The sequence below is a fragment of the Agrilus planipennis genome, unplaced genomic scaffold, assembly GCF_000699045.2.
Source record: "Agrilus planipennis isolate EAB-ADULT unplaced genomic scaffold, Apla_2.0 scaffold324, whole genome shotgun sequence".
NCBI lineage: Eukaryota > Metazoa > Arthropoda > Insecta > Coleoptera > Buprestidae > Agrilus > Agrilus planipennis.
Window position 1 is genome coordinate 128773 of NW_020439055.1, and position 27589 is coordinate 156361.

Genomic DNA, 27589 nt, shown 5'->3' on the forward strand with positions numbered 1-27589 from the left:
TAGAAAAGGTTAGAAATGAAGAGGTATTAGAAAGAATAGGAGAATAGAGGACTCTATGGAAGTCAATAAAAAATAGGCGAGATAGGTTGGTAGGGCACCTTCGCAGGCATGAAAGTCTAGTCAGAGACATGTTAGAGGCGGAAGTAGGGGTTAGGAGGGGTAGAGGTAGACTTAGATTAGATTACTGTTCACAAATAGTTAAGGATGGGGGTTGTTCTAGTTTTAGGGAAATGCGAAGTTTAGCTCAGGATAGAAAAGAGTGGAGGTACGTGTCCAACCAGTCTTAGGACTGACGACCCTATGATGGTGATGATGATTAATAAAATACGATTGTAATTGTAATTATGCGAACTTTATCTAAAGTCGCGCTTTAATTTTTATTAGTCGCCAAACATTTGTGGTTTTATATACGTGCTTTCTTAATGGGTACATATTGGGGTTGAGTTGTCCGTCGTTAGGTGGACAGGGTGTATTTAATTACTCGCTTAGTTTGTTGACAAATTTCGACGTCCCAAATTGCCCCGCTACGGACGTGTTGATGAAGATTTATTAGCAACAAGGTGCGCTTTGAATTGGAAGTAAAGTCCAATAAGTGTGGCAATTAGAAAAACAAAAAGTCAAACCGTCCGTTAATTTCTACAGTTTCCGAAGTTATTTTCCCTTTCTCATTTATCATTTAGTTGTTTTTACGCTCTTTTATACATAAATGTATTACATATCTATATTTAGTGTTTGTGCATTTTAAATGTTAGATGAATTCGAGGAAAAAGAGAAACTGAAGCGATTAACGCTTAAATATTTATCAGAGTTACAAGGTGAGACTTTAATAAAATAGTTACTTAAGATAGGTGGAAACTAGGGAAATCTTTCATCTGGTTTATTAAAATTTTAACTTAACTCCCGACAGTAATTTAATTAGTTATGTTAGAAAGGATCTCCCAGTTTGTGAAACGAAAATAAGCATCGGTGTCATTGCAAGTGAAACTTTGAAAAAATGTTCTTTCAATCATCCTGATCAAAAGTCTCAGTGGAAGGAAATCCTACTAATCTGGAGCTTTTGACTTACGGCCTTGTAAACTTACCTAAACTAATGTCGTTCTGGTGCAAATGCTCGCATCTATGTCTATATGTATTGCTACCAGTGAGAAGGAGTCAATTGTGTATGATTTTGTGGTCCCCACGGAGAGATTCGGAACGGTTGATCAGTAATTCTTCTGCTGGGATCGAGATCTTTTTCCTCCGACTACAGGCTAGAGATGTTGACGAGCTATTTTGTTCGTGTTGCCAATTTTGCAGACATTGGATAGCAACTACGCTACTACATATATAATAATGTTTAGATGCCCATTGCAATAACAATTAACCCTACATTCCCTTAAAAACAAAAATTACAACGTCAGTAAACACACATACGTACGGTACGCGCAAAAACGTCTGGCATTTGGCATACTTCATTTGCAGCGATCATACTCGATCCTACAAATCGTTAGCATTCTGCACTGACGTTCAATACACGCCCTGTTTCATACAAAACCAAATAAAGAAGTCAAACGGTCATGGTACAGGACTCGTTATGTCCAATCGAATAACTAGGAAAATATTCGTCTAGAAACTCACGCATCGGTCAATGGAATAATACTATTCTACACTAACCCATGCCAGTGACACATTGACCTACTTCTAATAACTTCGACTATCTACATGCATACGTAATACAAGTTTACAACATTAAAAGAATCAAGAACTACTCTAGGCTGGATGTAAACACAAACAGTCACACCTAATCTAATCTAACAAATAACAAGCAATAGATGAGTTCAAAAATACAAAAGAAGTACAACACGAATGCTGCTAATTAGCAATTGATTCATTGCGGCGTTTCAATGTCGTATTTCCCTACGAGTTCCTACCAGGGCCGGACTGATCCTTGCGTGTATTTTTAAATACGTTTTTCTAGAAAATAGTGGATTTTCGGACCTAATTTTCTTGTTTAACGGTGAGTTATCGCCTTCGCCAAGCTTGCTACTTATTTCAGAAACACCCTGTATAACTATAAGAGGTTTCTAGGATCACACATTGGAAACCTGGGAATGGTAAATTTAGAGGACGTGGAATTATCGAATTTTATGATCCGTGTTCTGTAAAAAGATGCTTATAGTTTATTCAAAGCTTTGAACTTAAAGGACTTCTTTTAAGGAAGACTTTGGAAATTGGAGGGATTTTGGCAACAGAAAAAAGCAATAATAGAGGAAAAAGTCTTAGCCCTGTCGGAACCTTGTCTTGATCAACGCTTAACCACTTTATTGCTTATTTTTTCATGTTCTTTTATGTAAGTGATGTCTTATGCGTATGTCCAACTTTTCTTTGGCTGGCCTTATTTGTGTTTAAAGTGTTTAAAGTTTGCTTGTTTTCCTTTATCTGTTGGAAATGCATATGTTGCACTTCTATTTCGCCTTTCACAGTGGTAGCGTGGCCGAGCGGTCTAAGGCGCTGGTTTAAGGCACCAGTCTCTTCGGAGGCGTGGGTTCGAATCCCACCGCTGCCAATCAATGTTTTTTATAATTGCTATTAAGATCGTGATAACTGCTATCAAGAAGCAAATTAATGTTATCGAACAGAAAATTAGACATGTCATTCATTTTTATAGCAGCAATATACTGCATCAGCAAAGTAACTGAAATGAACTATTTTAAAATGAATTACGCATTAAAAACATTATCATTAATCGTATGATACTATTAGGTATACATATATCGCAATAGACTGATATGCTATTAATATTTTGTAATATAAGGCGTATGTAGGATGATACAGGGTTTGTCTGGAAAGTAATAGGACTGAGTCGATTTAAAAAAATTTATTTACTTTCAAAATAGGCTCCTTCTGCGTCGATGCAGCGCAGCCAGCGCGATTTCCAAGCTTTGAAGTCGTCACGGAAGGCCTTAAGAGCCGCGGTGCATGCTGCTTGGATCCCCTCTGTCATCTTAAAATGCTTGCCTTTCATCGGCCTTTTCAGGCGAGCAAACAAAAAAAAGTCCGGGGGCCACATCTGGGCTGTAGGGCGGCTGCGGTAGTTGTCCACAAGAAAGGCGGTGTCGTGGTGCAACTTCCAGTCGGCTGCGATGTCTTGTCCGATCCGATTGACCCTTCGTTTGAGTCTCTTGAGCACTTCCACGTAAAACTTGGCGTTGACGGTTTGTCCAGGAGGAACAAATTCATGGTGAACGATGCCTTTCATGTCAAAAAAGACAATGAGCATCGTCTTCACTTTGGATTTGCTCATTCTTCCCTTTTTTGGGCGAGGAGACACCAGCGTGTGCCACTCGGAAGATTGCCTCTTTGTCTCGGGATCATATTCAAAGATCCATGGCTCGTCACCTGTTATTCAAAAATTGGGGCTCACCACTCACAGAAACACGTCGCACGAAAATGCCTGTTCTGGCTCTCCAGGTGCTCGGAGACAACTCACCAGCCGCTCGTTCGTTAGCTAGGAATGCCCTGTACCGAATCCAGTCGGTGCTCACACGTACAGTCGCGGTGGAAGGAAATCAGTCCTATTACTTTCCGGACAAACCCTCTATATAAGGCGTTTTAAATTTTGTTTTGTGAATCATCCTCATCAAAAGGTCCTCAATCCTACGACTGGTTGGACAGGCACCTCCATTCTTTCCTACCATGAGGTGATCTTCGCATTTCCCTAAAACTAGAACATCCCACACCCTTAACTGTTTGTGAACGGTAATCTAATGTGGGTCTATTTTTAAGGTTGGGTTAGTAAAAGCAGTAGGTACTCTGCATGAATTGTAGGTGCATAATGTTTACGTAGAACAAGAAGAAATTTCTGATTCCATTTTTCGTTTCTATATTTTATCTCAACAACAGCGGAAGTAAATACAGAGAAGTTTTCCGTAGCTATTCCCTATGTGTCGTTGTGGGGTTTCGTTTAGGAACATTTAACTCGATGCGCCCTTTTTAATAACGTTTCATCTGTTTAAAAATATATCCGCAGATGACGGTTAAATTCGTGAATATTTTACGCTGCGATACGGCTGAGGCACCGAAGTCTCATTTCGGCTCCCACGCTTGCACTTAGCAAGCAGCGACGACCTATACTCCTACTAATGCTCCACTTATCTTCCACGACTGCCTCCCCGCTGACGCAAAAATATCTGGGGGAACAATGGGACAGAATTAGCGTAGGTACATGAATGAGATTACAAAATTAGCTCCCGAATTCTCAGATTCATACAGCGTTATAATACAATAATCCTTCTTCGCGAATTTTATTTACGAATTTCTGTTAATACGTTTTGCCACTCACAGAATTACAAATAAAGATATCGAAATGGAAATTATTTAAATCTCGGCTTAATAGGGCTACGAGGGCGGTTCAATAAGTACCCTTGTTAGAAATGAAGACACCTCTTTTTTATAATTTTTGTTTTATTTTTCAACATAGTCCCCTTTTAGAAAGATACACTTCTCCCAACGTCCCTGCCATTTTTTTTTACCTCCAAAAAATAAGTTTTGTCGAACTCTCCAAAATCCCCCATATCTCGGCGATGACTTCCTCGTATGAGCTAAATTTTTTTCTCGCGAGTCATTTCTTCATGGTAGGGAACAAGATGAAGTCGCAGGGAGTGAAATCGAGTGAGTACGGGGTGTGCGGCAGCAGTTCATAACGTAATTCATACACTTTAGCGGCAACAACTCCTGATGAATGTGCCGGTGCGTTATCGTGTCGAAAACGCACCTTCNAATATGTATAACAATTGATGTGACTTTTCATTGGATATTACTAGTTGAGATTACTGTTTTATGGAAAAAATAATATGGATTCATATCAACAATACGTCCAAATTTTCCCCAGTACTTTTGATTAATAAACTCAATTTTCGGAACGACTAGGAAGGTCCGCAATTTCGTGTAATATGTGAACGTGAACCGACTTGAGGATTATGACCTCCGTGACCCTTTTTTTAGTCCTTTTCCCTATACAAATACTGAATACACACGTGATTTATCTAAAGGCATTTCGTTTTCCTTACAAATAGTATTCATTGTAATAAAAAAAAATTTATTGTGCCTGTGTTTTTACGTATGCGGATACCTAGGTCTCTTTTGTAAAGCGCTGCGAATGCATTTCGTATAATGGACAGGTTTATCTACAGTATAATTATGCTGTGGACTAACTATTCAACGACATACGGCACGTATTCTTCGTTTCAGATTGCCTCCAGTTATCCGGCATACAAAGTTATTCATTCCTATTCCTGCTTCTAACTATCCTTTCATGACCAGAGGAAGTTTCCTGATATCTTCATTATCTTATTAATTCTCTTTACTCTTGTTACTGCTTGTAATATGTCTCTAACTAGGTATCCTTTCATGTCTCAAAAGGGGTCCCATTATGTTGAATCTCTTTGCTCCTGTTCTTGCTTCTAATATGTCTCTTTAAGTATCCCTTCATCTCTCAGAATGAGTCCTATCATATCTCTTGTTATTCTGCAGTCTTCTAGTCCTTCAATGAAAGAATCAATTATTGAAACAGTCGATATTAATCGATTCTTTGGTGCATTCGAAAGAAAACTATGTGTGGCTGTATTACTCATACGTTAGACCTTTCTGTTTGTTTTGTTGTGTTGTCAGACGACTCGTAGCATAGAATTTCTACAATATAAGTTTTCAAGTTCTCGTATTCTATGCATGTTGAAACTTATTGCGCTGTCATTTTGAATTTCAGCGGTATTGTGCGAGTGTTGTAACATAATATGTTGATGGTATTTTTAATCTTTTGTGTTCGACGGGTTAGTATTATACATATTATGGCGTTGTTCACCTAAAACAAGCGGAAAGAAAATTGTAGACAAATTTTCACGAAGTCGTATGCAAAAAAAATAACTAAATTCGAATATAAAACAAAAACTATTACGTTTTATTTTTAAATCAAGGTGGAATGTCACAGCAGTTACAGATTTTGAAATACAAAATTGCAACTGAAATAAGTAGCAAGCTTGCAAGAGGTGATTATAAAACAAGAAAATTAAGTAAACGTTTGAAGGTCTGAAAGTCTACCGTTTTCGAGCAAAACGTATTTGAAAGTACAGGCAAGAATCAATCCGGCCCTGGTGGGATCACAAAGAAAAATGCGACATTGCATTGTATTTTGATACTCATGTATTGTTTGTTATTTGTTGGATTAGATTCTTTTACCGTTGTAGGCTCGTATTACGTATGATTATAGATAATCGAAGTCATAAGAAGTAGGTCAGTGTGCCAGTGTCGTAGGTCAGTGTAAAATATTGCGTACTATTAGCGATCAGTGTAACATAAAAGTATTTTTCTTCACTATATTTTTGAATCATATTTGAATTTTACAACAAGTATAAAGACTAATACAGTCGCGAGCTGCTACAGGTTATATGAAAACAGATTTGATTTAACACACTTTTCGTCCTACATCAATATTAATAGGGAAATTTATAAAACAGATTACTTTCTTTGTTCATTTTTACATTATATTGTTTTTTTTTCCTTGCTTTGAGTTTTTTGATGTGTGTATTTTTTCTTGGTATATTTGCATTTATAACTTATCTAGGCAAAATTATACTTTGAAATTGCTTATGGCTTAAATTTAAAGTACAAACGTATGCATGAAAATTAATAAAAATAGATCAAAACTATTGAATGTAAAAGTATTCTTAAAACTAATATAAAAATAGGAAACAATAAATCAAAAAAAAAGTCGCCGATTTTCGGATAACTCAGGATGGAAAAGGCACTAGAGATATAAAATAAGAATAGTGCAGGGTTGGGATGCTTTTAACAAAAACTCAACTTCAGTTAAAACGCCATCTGTCTAGCAAAAACTAGTTTCATTATCTTCATAAGTCAATTCTAGTTTTGATTAGGTAAAATGATAATTAACAAATACTTTTAGTTTATTCTAATTGTGATTGGATATATTCTGGTTGAAGCTTTTATGACACTATTCAGTAAATTCTAAGTATAACGTAAAGATTTTAGTTGATCACAGACCCTGAACTTGAACAGTGAAATTTTCTGATTTTGTTGTTTATTTAATATTATTAATAATATTGCAGTATTAGCATCTAGCAAGGAGAGATAGCTTTACATAAAATGGAAGCGGTACTAACAAAACAGTACTGTATGAAAATAANGTATGCTTAAATTTGCTGATGATATTGCAGTATTAGCATCTAGCAAGGAGAGATAGCTTTACATAAAATGGAAGCGGTACTAACAAAACAGTACTGTATGAAAATAAATAAAAGTAAAACTAAAATACTGGTATACAAGGGAAGAAAAAGTAGGGAAAGAGCCAATATAAAGATAGGAGACGAAAAATTAGAAGAAGTGGCTGATTTTAGCTATCTAGGAAGTCAGATAAGTCAGGACTGAAGGAGCAGTAGGGACATAAAGCAGATGTTAGGGCAGGGTCGTGTCGCCTTTAATAAAAAGAAGTCATTTCTATGCTTGCGAACGATTAATTTAGAAATTAGAAAAAGGTTGTTAAAGGTGTAGGTATGTTTGGAGTGCGGCGTTGTACGGGTGCGAAGCATGGACAGTGGGCGCGGCGGAAAAGGTTAGAAGCGTTTGAAATGTTTTGTTATAAGCGAATGATGAAGATAACATGGATAGGGAAGGTTAAAAATGGAGAGGTATTAGAAAGAATAGGAGAATAGAGGACTCTATGGAAGTCAATAAAAAATAGGCGAGATAGGTTGGTAGGGCACCTTCGCAGGCATGAAAGTCTAGTCAGAGACATGTTAGAGGCGGAAGTAGGGGTTAGGAGGGGTAGAGGTAGACTTAGATTAGATTACTGTTCACAAATAGTTAAGGATGGGGGTTGTTCTAGTTTTAGGGAAATGCGAAGTTTAGCTCAGGATAGAAAAGAGTGGAGGTACGTGTCCAACCAGTCTTAGGACTGACGACCCTATGATGGTGATGATGATTAATAAAATACGATTGTAATTGTAATTATGCGAACTTTATCTAAAGTCGCGCTTTAATTTTTATTAGTCGCCAAACATTTGTGGTTTTATATACGTGCTTTCTTAATGGGTACATATTGGGGTTGAGTTGTCCGTCGTTAGGTGGACAGGGTGTATTTAATTACTCGCTTAGTTTGTTGACAAATTTCGACGTCCCAAATTGCCCCGCTACGGACGTGTTGATGAAGATTTATTAGCAACAAGGTGCGCTTTGAATTGGAAGTAAAGTCCAATAAGTGTGGCAATTAGAAAAACAAAAAGTCAAACCGTCCGTTAATTTCTACAGTTTCCGAAGTTATTTTCCCTTTCTCATTTATCATTTAGTTGTTTTTACGCTCTTTTATACATAAATGTATTACATATCTATATTTAGTGTTTGTGCATTTTAAATGTTAGATGAATTCGAGGAAAAAGAGAAACTGAAGCGATTAACGCTTAAATATTTATCAGAGTTACAAGGTGAGACTTTAATAAAATAGTTACTTAAGATAGGTGGAAACTAGGGAAATCTTTCATCTGGTTTATTAAAATTTTAACTTAACTCCCGACAGTAATTTAATTAGTTATGTTAGAAAGGATCTCCCAGTTTGTGAAACGAAAATAAGCATCGGTGTCATTGCAAGTGAAACTTTGAAAAAATGTTCTTTCAATCATCCTGATCAAAAGTCTCAGTGGAAGGAAATCCTACTAATCTGGAGCTTTTGACTTACGGCCTTGTAAACTTACCTAAACTAATGTCGTTCTGGTGCAAATGCTCGCATCTATGTCTATATGTATTGCTACCAGTGAGAAGGAGTCAATTGTGTATGATTTTGTGGTCCCCACGGAGAGATTCGGAACGGTTGATCAGTAATTCTTCTGCTGGGATCGAGATCTTTTTCCTCCGACTACAGGCTAGAGATGTTGACGAGCTATTTTGTTCGTGTTGCCAATTTTGCAGACATTGGATAGCAACTACGCTACTACATATATAATAATGTTTAGATGCCCATTGCAATAACAATTAACCCTACATTCCCTTAAAAACAAAAATTACAACGTCAGTAAACACACATACGTACGGTACGCGCAAAAACGTCTGGCATTTGGCATACTTCATTTGCAGCGATCATACTCGATCCTACAAATCGTTAGCATTCTGCACTGACGTTCAATACACGCCCTGTTTCATACAAAACCAAATAAAGAAGTCAAACGGTCATGGTACAGGACTCGTTATGTCCAATCGAATAACTAGGAAAATATTCGTCTAGAAACTCACGCATCGGTCAATGGAATAATACTATTCTACACTAACCCATGCCAGTGACACATTGACCTACTTCTAATAACTTCGACTATCTACATGCATACGTAATACAAGTTTACAACATTAAAAGAATCAAGAACTACTCTAGGCTGGATGTAAACACAAACAGTCACACCTAATCTAATCTAACAAATAACAAGCAATAGATGAGTTCAAAAATACAAAAGAAGTACAACACGAATGCTGCTAATTAGCAATTGATTCATTGCGGCGTTTCAATGTCGTATTTCCCTACGAGTTCCTACCAGGGCCGGACTGATCCTTGCGTGTATTTTTAAATACGTTTTTCTAGAAAATAGTGGATTTTCGGACCTAATTTTCTTGTTTAACGGTGAGTTATCGCCTTCGCCAAGCTTGCTACTTATTTCAGAAACACCCTGTATAACTATAAGAGGTTTCTAGGATCACACATTGGAAACCTGGGAATGGTAAATTTAGAGGACGTGGAATTATCGAATTTTATGATCCGTGTTCTGTAAAAAGATGCTTATAGTTTATTCAAAGCTTTGAACTTAAAGGACTTCTTTTAAGGAAGACTTTGGAAATTGGAGGGATTTTGGCAACAGAAAAAAGCAATAATAGAGGAAAAAGTCTTAGCCCTGTCGGAACCTTGTCTTGATCAACGCTTAACCACTTTATTGCTTATTTTTTCATGTTCTTTTATGTAAGTGATGTCTTATGCGTATGTCCAACTTTTCTTTGGCTGGCCTTATTTGTGTTTAAAGTGTTTAAAGTTTGCTTGTTTTCCTTTATCTGTTGGAAATGCATATGTTGCACTTCTATTTCGCCTTTCACAGTGGTAGCGTGGCCGAGCGGTCTAAGGCGCTGGTTTAAGGCACCAGTCTCTTCGGAGGCGTGGGTTCGAATCCCACCGCTGCCAATCAATGTTTTTTATAATTGCTATTAAGATCGTGATAACTGCTATCAAGAAGCAAATTAATGTTATCGAACAGAAAATTAGACATGTCATTCATTTTTATAGCAGCAATATACTGCATCAGCAAAGTAACTGAAATGAACTATTTTAAAATGAATTACGCATTAAAAACATTATCATTAATCGTATGATACTATTAGGTATACATATATCGCAATAGACTGATATGCTATTAATATTTTGTAATATAAGGCGTATGTAGGATGATACAGGGTTTGTCTGGAAAGTAATAGGACTGAGTCGATTTAAAAAAATTTATTTACTTTCAAAATAGGCTCCTTCTGCGTCGATGCAGCGCAGCCAGCGCGATTTCCAAGCTTTGAAGTCGTCACGGAAGGCCTTAAGAGCCGCGGTGCATGCTGCTTGGATCCCCTCTGTCATCTTAAAATGCTTGCCTTTCATCGGCCTTTTCAGGCGAGCAAACAAAAAAAAGTCCGGGGGCCACATCTGGGCTGTAGGGCGGCTGCGGTAGTTGTCCACAAGAAAGGCGGTGTCGTGGTGCAACTTCCAGTCGGCTGCGATGTCTTGTCCGATCCGATTGACCCTTCGTTTGAGTCTCTTGAGCACTTCCACGTAAAACTTGGCGTTGACGGTTTGTCCAGGAGGAACAAATTCATGGTGAACGATGCCTTTCATGTCAAAAAAGACAATGAGCATCGTCTTCACTTTGGATTTGCTCATTCTTCCCTTTTTTGGGCGAGGAGACACCAGCGTGTGCCACTCGGAAGATTGCCTCTTTGTCTCGGGATCATATTCAAAGATCCATGGCTCGTCACCTGTTATTCAAAAATTGGGGCTCACCACTCACAGAAACACGTCGCACGAAAATGCCTGTTCTGGCTCTCCAGGTGCTCGGAGACAACTCACCAGCCGCTCGTTCGTTAGCTAGGAATGCCCTGTACCGAATCCAGTCGGTGCTCACACGTACAGTCGCGGTGGAAGGAAATCAGTCCTATTACTTTCCGGACAAACCCTCTATACTAGGCGTTTTAAATTTTGTTTTGTGAATCATCCTCATCAAAAGGTCCTCAATCCTACGACTGGTTGGACAGGCACCTCCATTCTTTCCTACCATGAGGTGATCTTCGCATTTCCCTAAAACTAGAACATCCCACACCCTTAACTGTTTGTGAACGGTAATCTAATGTGGGTCTATTTTTAAGGTTGGGTTAGTAAAAGCAGTAGGTACTCTGCATGAATTGTAGGTGCATAATGTTTACGTAGAACAAGAAGAAATTTCTGATTCCATTTTTCGTTTCTATATTTTATCTCAACAACAGCGGAAGTAAATACAGAGAAGTTTTCCGTAGCTATTCCCTATGTGTCGTTGTGGGGTTTCGTTTAGGAACATTTAACTCGATGCGCCCTTTTTAATAACGTTTCATCTGTTTAAAAATATATCCGCAGATGACGGTTAAATTCGTGAATATTTTACGCTGCGATACGGCTGAGGCACCGAAGTCTCATTTCGGCTCCCACGCTTGCACTTAGCAAGCAGCGACGACCTATACTCCTACTAATGCTCCACTTATCTTCCACGACTGCCTCCCCGCTGACGCAAAAATATCTGGGGGAACAATGGGACAGAATTAGCGTAGGTACATGAATGAGATTACAAAATTAGCTCCCGAATTCTCAGATTCATACAGCGTTATAATACAATAATCCTTCTTCGCGAATTTTATTTACGAATTTCTGTTAATACGTTTTGCCACTCACAGAATTACAAATAAAGATATCGAAATGGAAATTATTTAAATCTCGGCTTAATAGGGCTACGAGGGCGGTTCAATAAGTACCCTTGTTAGAAATGAAGACACCTCTTTTTTATAATTTTTGTTTTATTTTTCAACATAGTCCCCTTTTAGAAAGATACACTTCTCCCAACGTCCCTGCCATTTTTTTTTACCTCCAAAAAATAAGTTTTGTCGAACTCTCCAAAATCCCCCATATCTCGGCGATGACTTCCTCGTATGAGCTAAATTTTTTTCTCGCGAGTCATTTCTTCATGGTAGGGAACAAGATGAAGTCGCAGGGAGTGAAATCGAGTGAGTACGGGGTGTGCGGCAGCAGTTCATAACGTAATTCATACACTTTAGCGGCAACAACTCCTGATGAATGTGCCGGTGCGTTATCGTGTCGAAAACGCACCTTCTTTTTCGTCAAATGCGTCCGTGTCTCCTTCAATTTTTTGTCGAAGCGGTCCAATAACTTACTGTAGTATTGTCCAGTGATCGTTCTTCCTTTTCCTAAAAAATCCGTAAAATGATTTCCTCGGTAACAACGTTTGCCAGGCTTCCTGGTCGCTCCTATCAAAAACGGATCTTTGCCCACGTTTAAATTCGTTGAAGCAATATCTAACTGTGGTCGTAGATGGCGAAATGTCTCCATAAACAGTATCCAACTTTGTTTTCATCTCCTCGCATTTTTTCCCATCCAAAAACAAAAAGCGAGTTACCGAACGATACTGCTCTTTTTCCATCTTAGCGAAAATAACGAAACACGTCTCAGTCGAATGGCTGCCAAATCCAAACTAACCCATCAATCAGTCTGAAATTCGTTTTAGCGTGGTTTGATAGATGGCAGCACACGATGACAGCACCAATTTCCCCCAGGAACGTCTTCTGTCTTCAAACATGGGTACTTATTGAACCGCCCTCGTATATTGGATATTAAATGTTAGAGGAGTAAACAACGGCGGAGACTGTTCTAAAGGAATAAATAAACTAAAATGAGATTTATTATAGTTATCACTTCATGTGGGTTGATAATTTCCGTTTGAAAAAGAATCTTAATTTGTACAGTTTCAAATACAAACGTGTTTTCAACACAGCTCACAATCGTCTGTTGAATGTGCAACTCGCTATTAGCTCCAGAGATTTCTTGGGGCTGTTAACAAAACTGTGTCTCACTTTCTCAACAACTTCGTCAGATGTGCTTGGACGACTGGATGATTTCTTATGTCTTACCGGGCATCCTGTTTCTAATTTCCTGTATGGTGAACGAAATATAGTGTTACATGCAAATGGTGAGGATACTGTCGATAGAGAAGGTTAAGTTAGGTTAAGACAAAGACGAGTTTAGGTGCAGAAGAAAAATTAATATGCTTAGATTTGCATGGCGAAACAGTATTGTATGAAAATGAAAGTAAAACAAAAATACTATACAAAAATATCTCATAGAAGAATGAGTAGGGAAAGAGCGAATATAAAGACAGGAGACAAAAAATTAGAAGAACCGAACGGCATGGTCTAGAGTTTAGACCATTGCTTAGCATTCGGAAGGACGCCGGTACGATTCCATGTCCGTCTGCCTTGGTCCAAGTTTTTCTATAGTTTCCTTCAATCATTTAGATAAATGCTGGGACAGTAATATTCCACAGATAATCTTTCATTCTCTTCTGTCTTCATTTCGTCCGTCTCATCTTTCTCACCCAAGCCACCACCCACCCATTCTCAGGATTCCTGAAAGGAGGCTGAAGAGGGCCTTCAACCCTACCTTCCGGCGTAGTCCGAAGGGACTGCCCGCCCACCAACACTACTGGCTGGTGGAAATGAAACACCCACTGATTTTCGGTATCCAGGAAGTCAGATAGAGGAGGATACTCAAGACGGAAGGAGCAAACAAAGTACCTTTTACAAAAAGAAGTCACTTCTATGGTCGCGAAGAGTTAATTTAGAAATTCGAAAAAGATTGTTAAAGGTGTATGTGTTGATCACGGCGGTATAATGGAGCGAAGCATGGGCGGTGGACACGATAGAAAGGAAAAGGTTAGGAGCGTTCGATATGTGGTGTTATAGATGAATGATGAGAAATGAAGAAGTGTTAGAAGGAGTAGAAGAACAGAAAGCTCTATGAAAGTTAATAAAAAGTAGACGAGATAAGCTGGTAGGACACCAAATGAAAAATGAAGTGCTAAGTAGAGACATATTAGAAACAGAAACAAGAATTGGATGAGACAGAGGTACACTCAGATGAGATTTCAAGTAATACTAGGATTGCTTCAAGATTGAAAGAAGTGGAATCTAGCCAGTCTTCGGACTGAAGTTATGATGATAAAATAATATGTATGTCATTCGCTGTTTATGCTTTAAGGATCCGTAACTTGAAATCTACAGACTTTTGGAATTAGCACACAAAATGACCCAGTGAACAAATATTTCAGTTGGTTTCGGTTGAAACTACAGTATGATGCGAATTTTGTGCAGCATCCTTTAAGGATAAATCTCTCAATATCTTTGATTTTCTTCTGTTTTACCTGCAAGAAACGATTTTATCTGCAGTAAGGTGACATTTGGGTGGCATATTTAATTTCAAATAAATTACATTTGCTCTGTAAACGTTTTACGTCAGCGACACTTTTTTTCTCTTTCGACAAACTCCTTTTGCTTAATGGTTTTCGCGTTATCCGCTTTAATATCTTTCGAGTGTAAGATGTGGGCGGGAACATTCTTGACCGCTGCGCAGTGCCGTTTTGGACGCGAAAATAATGAAAATTAATGCACCAAAGGGAGTTTCATAAAAGCTACTTTAATTAATTGCACATGGATGACCAGCTAATCGACGTAACGATGATCGATGAAGTTTTCGCGACCGTCTGTGATGAATGACCGTTGGCGCAAACCGTTGCAGGAAAAAATGACGGAAGTGGCGACCGGAACCGTTAAGAATCTCTTTTTATGTGAATAATTTGACCTTTGCGAGTGTGCAAGAGCATGTAAGATAAATGATAACGGCTGCGATTAAAAAGCGATCAACGAATGTCTGATTAAGGATCTGGGACAATGGAATTTTAAGTGAAGGAACATCTCAGGTTTTCTGAATACTATCTATTTAAAATGGAGAATGGAAATTTTATGTATACATTAGTACCTCTTTAGAGCTAGAGAACAGCAGACGGTGGAGTAATTGTCTAGATGATGGGATCGTTGGTCGGTTCTGAGGGAAATCTTCTTTGCTAGATTTGAACAGATGACATCGCCGGGATTGGAGATAAAAATTCGAATACTAAAAGCCTAATCCTAAGCTAATGTAGGCACAACGTTCTTGTGCCTTACTTAATAGGAGGCGCCTCTTATATGGGGTTGCGGGGAGAGCTGAAGGAAATAGTTGGTGAGTGGTCTGGGTCGGGGACGCGGGAATCCAGAATATGAACAGTTATAGCGGGTAAAATTACCATAGACTAATATTGTGTAACAACATTTTACTTATAAATTAAAAGTCAGTTTTGCACATATCTACGTGCAACGAAGTCAGGTGTTCTTAGTATCTGAAAACTGGTGGCTCCCAAAATCCTGACAGCCAAAATCACCCCGACCTAAAAAAATCCGACCAAGGAGCAATGGACCAAAATATCTTCATGTGAAAGTTTTGAAAAAAACCGCTTAATGCTTAATTTATACTGGTCTAATTGAGGAACTAGCGACTGATTCAATTTAGAAAACTATAACCGTACTTGAAATTTCCATATTTAAAAAGTTGCTGCTGGAAATATCAGACAAACTCTCAGATGAAGCAACAGATAATATCTTATGTAAAAGGTATTTATATGAAAGACAACAAAAATTTATACCTGTAAAGAATAACAATAAACGCGATGGTCTAATTTAATAAGACCTGGTTTAAATCAAGGGACTTTCCCGTGTTGGACAAGGTTAGGTTAGATTAGGTTACGCTTCGCTATGTTAGTTTATTTTCCAATATTTGATTTTTACCTGTACTCCCCTTCCTTCCTCATGTTATCACTATGATCGAACTCTTAGAAAACTTTGGCCTCTCTCTTTTCCCCTTATAGTATTCTTCCAACCATTCCCTATATTCGCATTTACCGAAGGGGTGTCCTAACATTGTCATTCACATCCAAAATATGAAGACGAATGACACCTTGATGATAGATGAAAGTATTTCAACAATTGTTTTAAACACAATGGGTATTTGAATTGATTTTAATATCGTCTAACGTCTTAGTTCCACCCTGAAATATTTCCCTGTACCTATTTACATATATTTAACACCTATCGAAAGTTTTGTCATCTAGTCGATTAGCAATTATGTATGCCAATTTCTATTAATACATAATTAGTACAAATGAATCATGCAGAAAAATTGCATTCTGTAACTGTATATCTAAAGCCACTATTATGGAATGGGCAAGCAAAATGAAATGTCTGATTTCAGGATGACTGATAATAATCTTTATTTTTAATTTGAAAATTCATCTATAAGTTTCGATCTTATATGTATATAGATAATTATAATCAAACAATCTTTTTTTCATCTAATTACTAACGTAAATCTCCAGCTTTAGTAAAGGATTATCGAAGTGACATTTTGTTCAGTCGAACGTCTTTGATAGTGATTATTCATTTTGTGCAAGCCATCTGGTGTGATTGTTTCCAACTTCCATTTTGATGCTACCGCTTGACGAATTGAAGTTCGATTTTTTAGAGTGATTCCGACTCAAACTAAATATTGACTTATCGCCAGACCTCCAGACATTTCGAGCTGATTGCAGCTTTTGCAAACAAGATAACCGAACAATATAAAGCTTCTGTACCAAAAGTTTATATGCAAATTTGAAAATCTTCTTTTCTTTCAAAACTACCGACACAAATAGATTCGCTACTGAAAATTAGTTTCAAGCAAGGCTTCCACTCGCTGCAAATGATAAGAATACAACAACTATTGCTGCACTTCGATTGCCTCACAAGGTTTAAACGTTAAATGAATAAACGGCTACTGTAGGTTGACTATTAACACAAATTCCCTAAATCACACTTAATCTAATCTAACAAATAAACAATACATGAGAAAAACTACAAAACAAATGTTACACCAGCTGATTGAGTGCAGCGTTGCGATGACCTTTCGGACATACAAAAATTTACTTAATTTTCATGTTTTATAGTGCTCTATCACCTTCTACAAGCTCGGCACTCATTTCTGTTACACCCTGTATATTTATTAAGTTATCTAGCATATAATATTGAATTTTAATTAAAGATACTTTTAATTGTACGCATTTGAAACTACATATTTAAATATTTGTGTGCATTAATAAATTTGAAAAATTTAATTAATTATTTAATATGAATTACTCGCGTGAATCGGTTACAGCGCTAACACGGTGCGTTCTGTGGCATAAAAGCACTACGTGTATTGGCAACAGGCGTTCAATTTCAAAAAATAACATTGGAATCGTGTTTACATTCGTCGTTGGAGTAAATCGTTCTTTCAAAAGGAGTGATTGAATCGGTGAACCGTTTACATTAATGTTTTAAATCTCCGCGCAACGGATTATTTTACCCTGAAGCATTGATTGGAATGTATTCCAGTGGGAATGTTCATTGTAAAACTAATGTGATTGCATGCACTTGCTGCACCTTTATACCATTATGATATTAATGTATTCGTTAAAGTGGTTAGTAGATGTAGGTATCGTAAGCATAATGTAGCAAAATCTGGCATATTCTAGTTCGCCAAAAACAATCCATTTTCATGCGTACTTTGATACTTGAAAATGACAAAAAGTTTAATAAATGAACCAATCCTAAACGCTCGACGTAGACCAATAGGCATCCAGGTGTTTGCTGCAATAAGAATAACTATAATACCTTTTGGAAGAAGATTTAACTTCAAAAAGGTCAAATTGAAGAGCTTCGCACATGGACTCAGCTATCAGTAACCTAAGTTCTGCCACATGGAGGTACGACATCTTCGTGGAGGTAGTGAGGAAAGCATCTAAACGAAATATAGCACGTGAATGTAAGCAACACTATATTCTTGGTATCTCGAAGGACTCTAAATCTGTCCTAGCCAAATATGAAAAATTCTAAGACGAATACCAATCCCAAGAGGAAATCAAAGAATGTGGGACGGCCCTGATGAAGGCGTTCAACGAAGCTAGACCAGCAAAACTGATACCAAAAATGGACATGACGCACAGCAGCAATATGACCTGGAACCTTGTCAAGAAGCTTAACGGCGACCCAACAGAGCGCAAACGAGCATACAGTATCACATCAGGCCAAGTAGATCACCAACTCAAGCCTGCATCAATATCTAAGAAACCAAAAGTTGTCAGAAATCTACAAACTGAAACAAACACTCTTGAGTCAGCGTTTACAATCAGCGAACTCAACCAGGATATCCACTCATTGAAGAATGTTAAGGCAGCCAGCGGGAGAAGACGATATTTGTGTGGAGCAAATACAAAACCTAGGATCCACTGTCAGAAATTAGAATCTGGAGCTCTTCATCTTGTCGCGAAAAACGAAGATCACTAAACTCTTGAGGAAATATAATAGCGCTACTAAAGTCTGACAAGGACCCTGACTCCTTCAAAAACATCCGACCCATCTCTCTCCTGTGCCACCTTTTCAAACTGTATGAGAGACTTATCCTTCACTGTACAGCGAATATCACTGATCAAAAGCTCATCCTTGAGCAAGCTGGGTTCAGATTTGGGAAATCGCTAACTAAATCCTCAACCTATCAACAAGTAGTGGAGGGATACGAAAATAAACAAATAACAGGACTAGCATTGGTCAACTTGAGCTCCGCAACCACAGAATATTTCTAGAAAAAATCTATAAAATGCTTAAGGACTATCAACTGATTGCTGATTCCTTGCTACAAAACAGTCGTTTATATGTCATGCTAGAAGAGAACAATAGTCGATGGGGAAGACAAAATAACGGCCTGACGCAAAGCAGTATTTTGGCCCCCATCCTCAAAAGTAATGTAATATTTAATATCACCATAGGGGTTGTTCTCATTGTTTTAAAAAACGTTTTAAACAAAAGAGGAAATCAGTTAGTGACCTTGAATATCTATGTGTTTTGAAGGTCTCCGTTTTTTCTCATTTAAAGTATTCTTCCCGCGTTTACTAATGGGTATGTTTTGATGAAAATGTAGTGTTGAAGGACGATATTTCATAAAAAAATAAGATGCTAATAGTTCCTGCTTTTCGACAAATTATTCAGGACGAAGCAAGTTAGATTTTGCATCACAAAAGGTTTAAAGCAAAAGCTACTGCATCAATCAACACATGGATGTTTTAACGAAAATACATATTATTTCACATTAGGTTGGTTTGTGACTTTTGATATTTAAGACAGGCATCTTTCTGTCGACGTCGAAACCATGAATGAACGCAAAACAATAGTATAAATCTTTAGTTAAATTAAACTGAATATTCAATTTCTGTTTCATGAATGTGAATAACGCTAACGCTGTGCGATGGTGGTGCAGTGAACACAAGAAGGGGTTAGCGGCGCTTGGTTTCGTGAAATGCACTTTAATTAACAGGAGGCGACGAACTCGTCCTTACGTACAAAGAAAAACGATCGAATGAACGTAATTTACTGGGTTCAACAGGAGTTCCAGTTTTGTCTTTTATTTAAGTACATTTACTGTATGCCAGTTTTAAAATTATTACGTATGGCAAATTGTGAACCCATGACGGAATGAAATAATAAATCGTTGGAATCATTCGTCAAAGATTCTGTACGACATGTTCGTGGAGGCAGTGAAGAAAGCATCAGGACGAAATATTTCACGAGATTGTAAACAATACTACATTCTGGGTATCTCAGAGGACTCTAAATCTGTCCGACTCAAATATGAAACTCTACAACGAATGCCAATCCAAAGAGGAAACTAAAGCATGTGGGACAGCCCTAATGAAGGAGCTAGACCATCAGAATGGATAGATACCTATGAAAAAATGGACATGACGCACAGCAGCAGCATGGCCTGGAACCATGTCAAGGAGCTTAACGGCGACCCAAGAGAGCGCAAACAAGCATGCAGGATCACATCAACATCTCTAAAAGTTATCAGAGATTTCCAAACTGAAACAAAAGCTCTTGAGTTAGCTTTAACAATCAGCGAACTCCCTCAATGAAGGATGGTAAGGCAACCAACGGGAGAAGACGATATTTGTGTGGAACAAATGAAAATCTAGGATCAGCAGCCAGAAGTTGGATCTTGGAGCTCTTCAACTATTGTTGCGAAAAAGGAAGATCCCTACACTCTGGAGGAAAGCTAATTTAACTCTACTGCAATTCAAACCTGGATGTTTCAAATGTGTGTTAAAGGAAGATCTTATGCTACAAGTACGTTTATGGAAGAGATCCGAGAATTACGAATTTCAAATTTCTATGTCTGCCCAAAGTAAAGTTCGAACAAGAAAACGGTTTGGGTGTTATCAAAGAAAATAAAATAACTGACGTACGTGTCATCATTACCTCCTCCGTGCATGGCATTTTTGTGCTTGTTGAGATATTAAATCAATAAATAAATTGATCACTCTGAAATAGATTTCATTTATTTATTTTTTCTGCCGCACTGCGACAGGCCAATAACATTTGACAGAAGGAAGTCTGTCGGGGCTGCTAGTTTTAAATGAATTTATAAAGGAATTATTCAGTGGTGAAGAATTCGTACTTGTAAGATATTCGTTAGGATGGCGAAGAAACACAAACATTTTAATCAAAACTATTTCCGTATTTCTTTCACGTCGACAGGATCTTTTTTTTTTTTCTAACCACGTTGACGATCTTCCAATTTCATTTCCCGGATATTTACGACAAGGCGTATCTCTAATCCATAAATGCGTCCCTGGCTTTCTGACGACACTTGTATGTATCATTTGTAGATATATTGTGTGATGCGGTTTGAGATTGTTCTTTGATCTTTTAAACTTCAGACGATCTCTCTATAGTGTATTTTACACCTCATTATATGTATCCTTTGACATTCGTTTATTTGATTGTAGATTTGAATTTTATTCATTACCGCTAACAATTCAAAATTGGTGGAGTTATTCTAACGAATTCAAAATCGCGACCCATGTCTAGTAATTACGACAAAACTTATTTATGTTATTTATACTGTATTTGAAGGGTTGATGATAAACTCACCGGAAACAGTTGTATTTACCTTTGCTGGACATCTTGCATTTACTAACAAAAGTAATAGGTATGTTTTTTTTATAATTTATCGATAACAATGTCGAAAAAGTGAATTCATCATTTGAATGGTTACAATCTAAAGAAAGTAAAACATTGTTGGACGCGTACGAGGTCGCCCCGCTGGTTCGCATACGTTATGTTCACCCGAGTGCCTGTGTCGACGAGGTGGTGCGCGACAAAGTCCTGTACCTTGCCATGCGCCTGCTGACGTGGAACTCCTTGCTCATGTTCGACTTTGTATTCGTGTTCTTTCTCTTCCTGGTCGTAATTACGTGCATGGCGTATTACTTGCCGGGTGGACAGCAGAGGCAGGTGTCGCGCTATGCTGCGGACTGTGACGATCAACCTTTGCAGTGCTACGTCACCGTTACTTCAGCAACGGGCATCGTGGAGAAAGCTCCAATCGACCATGTTTGATCCGATGGCGAACATGCATTTGTTTTGGCTCCAGCGATAAATGGTAATGTCAAATTTGAATTTTTGCATGTTTTAATCTTTATAGATGTAGGTTTATTGTGACGAGAGCTCGTGGTCGTATAAAGACTCAGACCTTAATAACACTGACCTGAAACATGGATGGTTCTTATTAACACAAGTTAGCATTAAACCAGAAGTTTCAAATATTGTTGAAAATTATATTCTCTTTTTTATCATATTGACTGCTCATGTTGAATTCGCTCCTGGCTCTTAAATACGTGTACTCATTTAGAAAAAGTAGGTGTTTAGTTGGATTGAACTTTCGGATTTCCATTTTTCTCTTCTTCAGTTCGGAGCAGTCCGGAGCTGACTTTGGTACGAGATCCAAACGGTGAAAACCTGAACGATCAATATAATGACTACTGATGTAAAAACCTACAATCACTAACTGGAAGTGTATGTACTAAAAAATGAATTTCCATAAGATTGCATCTCCTGTCTCGACCTGCATTAGAACATCTAAATCAAAAAGTCATGTACCTTCTACTTTATTCCAAATATAACGAAGATAAATCTGTCATAAAAATAGCAAAGAGTGGCTTTGCTGTGTGGCCATGAATTTAAACAACCCACGATGCACGGGTTCGTGCGTGGCTCCCTATTTGATCTCCTCCTTACACCTGAAAGGAATTTTCTCAAAAATAAAATGCCTATAGGACTTTGTGGCTTTCACTTTCCACATATCTGCTACAGAAATGGCAGGCAAGACTGATGGTTAGTCCAAAATTGTTCCCGTGATATTCATCGCAATTCTCTCACCTCCAGTCTCTGTAATTTGAAGAGGAACTGCATCTTGATTGAGTATCCATTTCCTGCTTGATTTGCCAACGACCGGTTCAGGTCCGATTAGGTGTTGTCACCACCTTGAACAAGGAACCCAAAGTTTGACATTTATTAGGAGCTTATTAGTGCAAGCCCTTCAGCAATCTGGACTGAGTCTCATAAGAGCATTTAGAGCACTCTTACTTTCGGTAAACTCATAATTCCAAAGCCTTTCCGAGAAAATGTATGATAACATGTTTCCGAACGCTCCAAATTCGCGAATCCCATCGAAAGTAAGTCTGAAGTCGGTTAAGCCAAATCACTATCATCATCAAATATCAAGAGCAATACTAATTGTTGCTTTACACTTTTCCTGTTATCCTTTATTTTCTTTAAATAAAATTACTGCACTCCGCAATTAATATATAACCTACATTTCAGGCTTCTGCGGCCTTTGGTAAGTTGAGAGCTACAGTCCTTGTCCTCGATTGTTGAGATTACTTCATCGTGTGCTTTTATATATAGCCTTTAATTATACTGTTATTTTGTTAATGTGATTTGATGTCAAACAGTTCCTTTTAACATCTTAGTTTCGTTTAGTCGTTCAAAGACATTGTAAAAAGTACTTCTTTATATCCTGCCTCTGTAATTTTCGACTTGGAGCATTTTTGCTCATGTGATGCTTCTTCAGCAGATCGATATCATTATAGACGGAATGAATGCCTCTTAATTTCTGACAAGTATTCTCCTTTCGACCTACATATCCTGCTATTCAGCAGCACTCCACTTTTCCGTCCTTCGCGAACCCTTCACTTTGTAACTTGAGTAGACAATTTTTCCAATATTTCATCGCCTCTTTATAGAGATTCAGGTGCCCTGATAAACTACTTGCTCTTCTATACTCAAACAAAATTTAAGCACTTCAAATTTTATGAGGTCGCGTACTTAGTATATCTACGCATCGAAACTTCTTTATTAAATAATTTTGGTCGTGGGATATACATACAAATTAAAACGGCAGCAGTTTTTCCATAAAATCTCTTCCACAAGAACTCGCATCTTCTTTATCATCATAAGATCTTCAAACCGAAGACTCGTTGAACTCTTCCTATCTGGAGCCAAATTTGGCATTTCTCGAAAACTACAGCAACCACAGAATGCTCCTAGAATATATATATATAAAACACTTAAGGACTACCAGCTGGTGAAAATTATTGATTCCTTGCTACAAAACAGTCGTTTCTATGTCATGCTAGAAAGGAGAAAGAGCCGATGGAAAAGACAAAGTAACGGCCTGACGCAGAGTAGCGTTTTGGCCATGGGATATACATAGAAACTATAACAGCAGCAGTTTTTCCATAAAATGATTCCATAAGAACTTGCATCTTCTTCATCATTATAAGATCTTCAGTCCTAAGACTTGTCAAACATGCAATTCCACGTCTTTCTATTTGGAGCCTAATTTGGCATTTCTCGAAAATTACAGCAACCTAACATCTGTAATTATTGATTTTCAAACAGTAATCTAACCGAGGTATATCTCTACATCCCTTTACCCCTCTTTCTGATTCTAATAAATCTACCTAATCCTTCATCAGACGTTGTCCTACCAACCTATCCCGTCTATCTCCTACTCCATTTAATACCCCCTAATTTCTAAATATTTCCCTTCAAGATATCTTAAAAATCCTCCTATAATCCTACTTCTTTTCCTCGCAGCGCTCTCCATCCATGTTTCACACCCATGTAGAGCAGTAACAAACATACACCTTTAACGCACCTAAAACGTTAAACTGTTAAGACAGCAGATAAAAATTTGGTCTGTGTTCTGTCGGAGCTGCCTGCGACGCGCTGATGAGACCCAAAAAGATCGAAATCGCGATCCGCGTCTGGCAGTTTCGACAGAATACAGACCACTGCGAATTATTTTATACACCTTTAATGATAATCCTATTCGAATTTCCAAGAAATAGACAATGTTTACGTGTAATATTAAATAAATCCGTTTTATAAAATATTCTGGATTTTATATAGCTTCACTATCATTGAACGGTCTGATCGCCATGAAAAAAGAAAAAGTTACTCCTGCTGGATGGTTCTACATTAGATTTAGACGGAGGACAGAAAATCGTATTGCTTACTAGAAATGGGAGTGCTTACATTATCATATAAAGAGGCAGTGATGTATTGAAACAATTTTTAGTGTTCGACTCGTTTTCTCATGTCGTTACTCAAACCACTTTCTTTCATGTATCAATCTGAGAAACGATTTTTCATCGTCTTTACAGATGTTCTTGCTGAATTACTCTATTTAGTTTAAGGTCTGTTTTTAACAAAAATTGTATGTCAAGTAATGATTATTCTATTTCATAATTAGCTTTTACAATTTGCTAACTTATTAATTGAAGTGGAACTTGCAATGCGAGGTTGCGGTAGTGAGTACACTAAGTTTGGGAGTAAACTCTTTAGAATGGGCTGAGCTAACAACGTCTGTAGACACTTGATCCGTAAAACTTGCCCTTTTCTAATGTACATTTGGCTATTTTGCAAAATATCCAGATTCCATGTTATTGGCTACGATTCTTGATCGTGCTGGAGTACCTACACATTACATATTTTCCTATTTTATAAATTTAAGAAATTCTTTTAGTTCTAATAATCTATTCTGTTTTCTATATTTCCTTCGCAATATTGGCAAAAATCACAACTGAAAAATTTTCTGTATAAGAATGTTCTACATTTTCCATTTGAAACTTCTGCATACGTCTATCTGTTTAATAAAAATAATAAAAATATTCTCATCACTACATAGTATAAAACAGTCGCTTTCCCGCTGTCTGTCTCTATGTATGCTTAAATCTTTAAAACTACGCAACGGATTTTGATGCGGTTTTTTTTTCAAAAGATAGAGTGATTCAAGAGGAAGGTTTATATGTATAATACATGCATAATATAGCAGGGAAACACTGATAATTTTAGAGGTTTCTAATGTGAAGTCGTACCCTACGAGATAGATCAAAATAATGTACTACAATATTGTACATCTTAAAAGGGTCTACTAAAAAGTCCGGGATGGTATATGTCTATCTCTTAGGGATAACCCACAATAACCATTTTTATCCTTTACTTTTTTTGAGAAATAATGACTTATTTACGAAGCGATTGTAGATAATACAGCATTAATTCTTATCCAATTAACTTCTAAATACATTGTACATTTAATATAGATCAATATGGCCCTTTACAACATGTAATTTAAATGAATATTTTCGAAGATATTACAGATTTAAAATGCAGGGACATAGCGGTTGCGGCGGTACCGGCCGGGAGGCCGGTTTGTATTGTCTAATGACAAAAAAACTGTGAATGTTGTATATAAAGACATTCTGTAGTATATTTAGTATGTTCAGGGGGTATCTTTTGAAGATTTCCCCTTTTCGATAATAATCTAAACAAAACAAAAATATATTTAGTATCAGCATTGCACCCGTGCGAAGCTGGGGCGGGTCACTAGTTTATTATACTTCTTTGTTAAGACTTAAAAGTCATCTATGACTTGCTTATTTGCATTTTGAATATAAACGAATATGATCGTCTTAAAAGTTTCTAAATCTTTTTTTTTTAACGTTGTACATGTCTACCTTTTCATCTTAAATAAACTTCAAAAGAATTTAAATCTTATCCATTCGCGTTCCGCTTTCACGGGAAACGAAGCAGCTCTCGTCCTTTTTTTCCTGTTCGGTAGTTAACTTCGTGGAAGTTATTCCATCCATGTAGGCGGCTGTGGTTATGCAACACTTGAATTTTATCGCGAAATCCAGTTTATGCAATCCGCCGTCGGGTAAATGTCTTCTTGAGAAATTTTTCGATGTTTATCTTAAACTAAGCATAAAAGGGATACCCATAAGGTAACATGAAGCAGACTATGACACTAATTAGAACGCCAGCACTGTGTTCTGATGATAGTGACAAAAATTCACAGATGGCGTTTACGAAACCGTCTATGGTTATTTATTAATCTCGCTGTTAACTAGCCATGACTTCGCTGGAATCTGTCGAACTAGTACTTTTTTGTGGTTAAAATGTATAACTTCAGTGAGTGCAAATAAACAAATAAATCTTCTGTGCAATGTGAATCCATTCAGTTTCTAAGTTTTAAATGACGTCAAATGTTCGATTACTTGTATTATTGTGTCCAAAACTTAATAACAAATTTTTATCGTATTATTTTATGTGACGTGTACTTCCTAGATAGGTAAGTACTATTATTTCGACAACTCAAGAAAATAAATAAAGAACTCCAAATAGAGAGGCAAACAAAGCCTACATTCACATATTTTCCTTCTGCAGGAATCTTTTTGTGTCCGTTTGTTTGTTGTCCTTCAAAGCAGTTTGCAAACATTTGCCTGTTTAAATATGGACCCCTCTAACCTTTATGATATGATATGAGGTAATTTTGGATTCTCTGAAATTTGAGACACGCCAAGCTTTACATCAATCTATTCTAAAGGTATGCCGTTACAAAGGACGAGGTGGATATTTTGACATAGCTTACATAACTTTGCGTTTTTTGTAGACATGGTATTACATAATTTAATATGATGATCTATCTAAAATTGTAGAACCATCAGTAGCTTTAACATCGTAATTTATCGATTAAGAGAGTCTTCGTTCCCGGTGGGTGCTATAACTCAAATTAATATAGTCGAGTGAGGTATTATTCAATAGACATCGAAATCGTAAGAATGACGTATCTGTTCTTCGGTTTGTTATCATACTCGTGGTTCTTGGGTAATAAGCAATATCAAATGTTCATCACATATACTGCGGATGAAGCCTTGATAGGTAACGGTTAGGTAAAGGCCTAGATGATGATCAAAAAAGGAGATCTCCACCACTGTACCATAAAAAGTTCGTGGCGGTCTCACTCCCATAACTTTTTAGTTAATAAATATGCCAATTTTTATACATTTCTAGGCATGTTAATATTTATATAGTCAGTCTTAAACAATATTCAAAGGTAAAACTAATGAAAAATACATAAAAATACTGAGAAAGTTATATAAAGCATTATTTAAATATCTTTATCAATAGGGTAGGTTAGGTTAGGTTA

General features: G+C 37.3%; 1 protein-coding gene and 2 non-coding genes across 4 annotated transcripts in view; all 3 read left to right on the forward strand.

Moving 5' to 3' along the window:
- LOC108742156 (FERM and PDZ domain-containing protein 2-like) overlaps positions 1-27589 on the forward strand; it is a 152892-nt gene that overhangs the window by 58567 nt on the left and 66736 nt on the right. The window contains exon 2 of one of the 2 annotated variants that reach the window (XM_018477222.1): positions 21169-21697. The exons of the other annotated variant lie outside the window; for it this stretch is intronic. The gene's annotated coding sequence lies outside the window, so the exon portion shown is untranslated. The remainder of the gene's footprint in view (positions 1-21168; positions 21698-27589) is intronic. 2 annotated transcript variants of the gene reach the window in all.
- On the forward strand, positions 2464-2545 carry Trnal-aag. The gene has a single exon. It is a non-coding gene; the product is annotated as a tRNA-Leu (tRNA).
- Positions 10123-10204, forward strand: Trnal-aag. Its single transcript has one exon. It is a non-coding gene; the product is annotated as a tRNA-Leu (tRNA).